We start from the raw sequence: 6,000 nt of genomic DNA on the forward strand, positions 1-6,000 counted from the left end.
GAGCACTGATTGCTCTTCCAAAGGTCCTGATTTCAATTCCCATCAACCACATGGTGGCTCACAACCGTTCATAATGAGATCTGGTGCCCTCTTCTGGCATGCAGGTGTACATGCAGGCAGAGCACTGTGTACATAATAATAAATAAATCTTTAAAAACAAAAAAGAAGGAGGGAGTGGGTTCTGCGCTGGCCATTGTCAAAGCTCCTGATACTTCAGTCATCTGACAAAACATAAAGACCTGCTGCGCGGGAGTTTTGCTAAGTGATTCTCAGAGCTAATCTCCAGAATCTCTGGTTTCCACCAGCCCACACCCCGCCACAGCCGTGCCTGGGTCAGGTCTGTGTGTATCCTTCTCTCTCTCTCTCTCTCTCTCTCTCTCTCTCTCTCTCTCTCTCTCTCTCTCTCTCTCTCTCTGTGTGTGTGTGTGTGTGTGTGTGTGTGTGTGTGTGTGTGTGTGTGAACTTGACCCTGGCTAGCTTTTTCTAGGAAGAGAGAACTTTAATTGGGAAATCACCTCCATCAGATTAGCCCATTGGCAAGTCTGTGTGGGGCATTCTCTTGATTAATAATTAATGTAGGAGGGCTCAACCCACTCTGGGTAGTGCCCCACCTGGACAGGTGGTCCTGAGTGTTATAAGAAAGCAGGCTGAGCAAGCTAGGAGGAGCAAACTAGCAAGCAACATTCCTCCATGGCCATGGCCTTAGCTCTAAGCTCCTGCATTGAATTCCTGCCCTGAGTTCTCTTCATGATAGACTGTAAACTCTGAGCTGAAATAAAGCCTTTGCCCCACTCTCCCTTTCAGTCATCGTGTTTTATCACAGCAATAGAAATATACCTAAGGACAATGTGTGTGCGCCACAGTTGTTTAGTGCCTGCAAGCCCTACAAGAGGGCATCTAATCCACTGAAACTGGAGTCACATACAGCAGCCAGCTGTCTAATGTGAACTGAACTCTTGAAGTGCTGTGAACTGCAGAGCCATCTCTCCAGCTACCCCTCCCCAGGGTTCTAAGCAAGAACGTCAGACACAAGACCCAACCAATTTCTGCTCCCTGCTCTCAGGATGGGTGTGTGTTTTCTAGAGGGATGCAGATGAGCAGAAATGTCTTTGGTCCTTCATGAGTTTTCACCCATATGTCTTGCCATCCTCATTGCCCTGGAAGCTTGGGTTTGAGAAAGAAATCTCCATAAGATGTGATTTTTCTCTCTGCTCTGTAGTCTGTCTCACTCCTATAGAGGGTGAGCCTCACTGCCCAGGGGAAGCAGAGGAAATGACTGTGTTTATTGATTTGTTTTGCTTGTTTGTTTGAGTCAGAGTCTCACTTTGTCTCTCCGGCTGGGCTTGAACTGACTATGTAGCTCAGGCTGACCTCAGTGCTGTAGTGATCCTCCTGTCTCAGCATTCAAGGCACTAAGGCGAAACAGGTGTGATCATGCCTGGATCAAGTCAGTATCTTTGTGCATAGGTGTGTCCGAGTGTGCAAGTGCATGTGGCAGCCAGAGATGGATGGTGGGATGCTTTCTTCAATCAGACACCTTTCTTACTTCATTATTTTTTGCAACAAGATCTGCCACTGAGCCTAGCATTTGCCATCTTGGGTAGCCTCACTGGCCAGTGGGATCCCGGGGACCAGGCTGCCTTTGTCCCCCCTTCCCCTTGGCTCCTAATGCTGGAGTTACAGGAACATGTGCTGGTGTGGCCAGCTTTTATGTGGCTGCTGACGGTCAGAATGCAGGTCTTCATGAGGTATCCCATGACATGGTTGTACGTCAGCCATCGAGCCTTTCCCCAGTCCCTCAGTCAGCAACTGTAAGACGTGAGCTCACTTCATCTGGGCCACTCAAGCACTGGGTCATCTCAATGGCTTCTCTTGGTTCTATATTTCAGTGTCTTCTTTATCCTAACTTCCCTCTCTTCCATAAAAGCATAAACAAAGGATGACATGTCCAAAACATTGGAAATCCTGATCATTACTGACTTATAAGAACACAAGACTCCTGCTTTATAAGGAAATACTGGCCAGATTTCCTTGCATGCCGTGCTACACTGGTACTCTGCCCCCCCCTCTCTCCCCTCCTCCCTCTGTAACTGAAGAGAGTGGGTAGCAGGCGCTGTGCTTGCTGCTTAGCTGGCAGAGTGCCTGGAGAGCAGCCAGTGGCCTGGGTTCAATCTCCTGATAAGTCATCAATTTCTTTCTCACCCAAAACATCTGGTTTAGGCTCTTGAGTTATGAGCTAATATTAAATGTAAAAGCTTACAGCGTCACATATATAACACTGTTGATTAGAAACATCAAGAAAAGTAATTGACTAGAAGGGACTCGTGTGACCAGCTGGCCAAACATCTGGATAGGATCCCAGGGATCTGAACTGAATTCCCAAGCTGATCATTTGTTCTTGGCCAGTGGTACATGGTAGCATCTTTAAAGGTCTGGAGTCTCCTCTTTCTGCACCGGGTTTCCCACAGCACTTTATACACAATAATATAAATGTATGTTTTGGTTAACTGACAAAGAGCTAAATAAAATAATTCTAGTTGTTATCTTCCCACGCATCCATTCCGTGGACATCGTGGTTGTCCACATTTCTTTATCCTGGGCCTGTTACCAACCATGGCCACTGGGTGGCAGTGTGCGCTCACGTGTGTCAAAGGCTAAGGTTTGTGAGGGAGGTGTCCCTTGCTTAAGCCCATCTGGTTTGCAGCTGAGCAGCCCAAGGAAGAGTTCCTGCTAGCCTGGGGCTTCGTTTTCAGGAGCTGCCCTGGTGACAGCTCCACAAATCTCCTAAGTCAACTGCATCCCAATGATCCCAGCCAGTATCCTGTGACCGGTACCCTGGAGCTCAGTGCAGCTTTGGGAGACCCTGTGCTCTACAGGCCAACAGCCACCTCTCCTTTCACTCTTTTCTGCCAGGGTTGCCTCATGCCAGAAAACCAAGGGCTTCTCCATCTCCTCTGGACCATTAAGGTTTAAATTTAAAGAGAGGACTGATGTGGGGTGGTTGTTTGCAGTGTTGTGTTGAGAGGGACTCTGAGGCCTCATAGTCCAGGCTTGGAGAGCAAGGATACTGTACTCTATTAGGCATCTTCCATCCTTCCTGCCTTTCTGTCTTCCTTGTATTTATTAGACCCTCATGAAGAACCAGGTACTCAGCTCAGAGTTTCAATATTAAGAGCATCTAGGTCTCTATCCTCATAGAATTTGCAAACTAATGGAGAGACAGATAAACCTCGCACCAGGGTTCCTAGAGTGGGTGTGAGCAATAGAGCCGGGATGAAGGGAAATGTTGGAAGACCGTGTACACAGATGGTTCTCACATTTCCTGTGATGAGTCTACAAATGTCAAAAAGCTACCTTGTCTCAAACCAGGAACAATGGTGCACCCCCTGTGGTCTGGGCACTTGGGAAAGGGAAGCAAAAAGATGAAGAATTTAAGGTGAGCCATGGCCAGGTTGTTGGAGGCCACCTGAACTACAGGAGACCCTCTCGGATTCTAAAAACCAAGCCAAAGAGCAAAATCTTCCAGCTCCCCTGCCCTCCCAAAAGTGCTGGCTAATGGGATGGCACAAGGGGAAGAGGTAGGCACCTTAGCTTAGAAAGATCCTTGCTTCATTCTCACAAGAAATTTCCAGCCCTGGTGATGGTTTTCCTGCAAATGCAGCCTCAGGGAATGCCCTGTCATGAGGTCACTTGTAGGAGAGGCCAAGTCTATATTTCAGTGACAGGCGTGAGGCCAACTGTGGGCCCTCAGGGATGTCCAGCCACCGGAGCACTCGTGTCTGTTTGCTCTCGTGGCAAGGATGGGCTTCCTCCGCAGTCTGCTTCTCCAATTTCCTTCCACTCTTTCCTCAACTCAGCTTTTCCTTTTGAAAATAAATGCTGTGCCCTTTAGCTTGCCGCTTTGATGGGGTCTTCTGATCTTTCCCTTCACCCACGACTCTGATCCAGTTGGCTTGAAGTGGGGCTCAAGAAGTTTCCTCTCTAGCAGATTCCTGGGTGATGCTGAAGACGCTGAGGGCCAGCTGGTGGATGAGGACACCCGCTGTAAAGTACCAGCAGGTAAGAACAAACTGTAGACTTTTAGCTTGTGCTGTGGACTTGGACTTGGCTGCCTTGTTTTCAAGTTAGATAGACAGAGGGAGAGAGAGAGAGAGAGAGAGAGAGAGAGAGACAGACAGACAGACAGACAGACAGACAGACAGACAGACAGACAGAGAAACAGACACGGACACAAAGCGACAGAGACACACAGAGAGAGGGTGCATTGTTATTGTGTTATAATGACTCCAATCCTGCCCTTTGTCTTGCCAGTAATAGCTTCAAGATTCTGGATGACATCTCTCCCTTCTGGATGCTTAACAATGATTTGATGCCTTGACGCCACAGAAACCATAAGCTGGCATGTAGAGGACAATAAAATCACAGGAGCAGAGTGACTAAGGGTCGTGTACGTGGTGTTCTCCTGTTCCTTCCCACTCCCTGTGACTACACTAGACTGTAAGAAGGTGTCTCTGTGGTGATGTTAAGATGCATGTCTCTGTCCCCTCTTTGTGCCTTTTATGATGCACTGAAGTTTGGCCACAGAATACCCCTGGGGAACTTTTCAGTTGTTAGAATGTCTGAAATCTGACAAAGGTGCACTGAGATCTTTAAAGGTGACATCCGGGTGGTCTTTGTCACCTGCTGTTCTGGTCTCCAAGAGTTCTCTGCAACTCTTTGCTGAACAAGCCACCTTGACACTGTGGAACACTACCAACCACAAACAGATGAAACTGAGTTGTCACTGTATGTACAGTGTCTTGCTGTGGGTCTTAACATTGGTAGCCAAAGGATGTTCCATCCACCCAGGAACCTGTCTCCTTATTCACTGCCTCCATAGAAGCTGGAAAGGCACAAATCTTGGATTTAGAAGGCCGTGCCTTCATCTTCATGAGAGGATTAATACCGTTGCCCCAAGAGCAGTTTCCTCAGGAGAAGATAAAGGCAGTTCTCTAACACTCCTCTTGACACTCTGCTTTCCACCGTGGGATGATGGAAGAAAAATTCCTGTGCCCTATCAGAGGGATCACTGATCTCAGAATTTTCGAGCCCACTGTAGTGTGGAAAAATAAATTATTATTATTAAGTTTTGCTATGGGGAGGGGGTCTCACTGTAAAGCCCTAGCTTTTAACTTACTGTATAGCCCAGAAGGGCCCCAAACTCATGACAAGCTTCTTACCTCAGCCTCAGAGGTGCTAGTATCATAGGGCTGAGATGTTAGGCCTGGCCTTCCTCCCTCTCTCTCTCTCTCTTTCTCCTCTCTCTCCCTCCCTCCCTCCCTCCCTCTCTATCCTTTCTCCTCTCTCTCTCTCTCTCTCTCCTTCTCTCCCCATCTCCCTCTCTCCCTCCCCCTCTCCTCCTCCTTCCTCTCTCTTTCTCTCTCTCCCTCCCTCCCCCTCCCTCCCTCCCTCTCTATCCTCTTTCTTTTCTCTCTCTCTCTCTCTCCCCCTCCATCCCTCCCTCCCTCTCTCTCTCGCTCTCTCTCTCTCTCTCTCCCTCCCTCCCTTCCTCCCTCCCTCTCTCTCCTCTCTCTCTCTCTCTCTCTCTCTCTCTCTCTCTCTCTCCCTCCCTCCCTCTCCCTCCCTCCCTCCCTCCCTCCCTCTCTATCCTCTCTCTTTTCTCTCTCTCTCCATTATCCAGTCATGGGTCTTCTGTTACAACAGCAGAAAATGGAATAAAGTCACTCCTCGCCTCAGGATACTTAACTGCATCTGTCAGCCATGTGGAACACATAAGGAGCCCGATTCATGGGCACTGGGGAGTAGGACATTGGCATCTCGTGCAGGGCCCACCAAGTGCCCTCCGTAGCACAGGAAGGAGCTCCCAGCCCCGTGGCTGAGCTTTCCCCCAAGCAGAGCCTGTCAAAGGACTTGTTTTGGCCACATCTGTTTCTCTATCGCTGTGTCCCCCACCTGCCAAGCCGCAAAGGCAGTCTCCCTTTTCAAATAAAAATAATACTA

The sequence above is a fragment of the Acomys minous genome, assembly GCF_964271855.1.
Source record: "Acomys minous genome assembly, chromosome: 16".
NCBI classification, from domain to species: Eukaryota; Metazoa; Chordata; class Mammalia; order Rodentia; family Muridae; genus Acomys; species Acomys minous.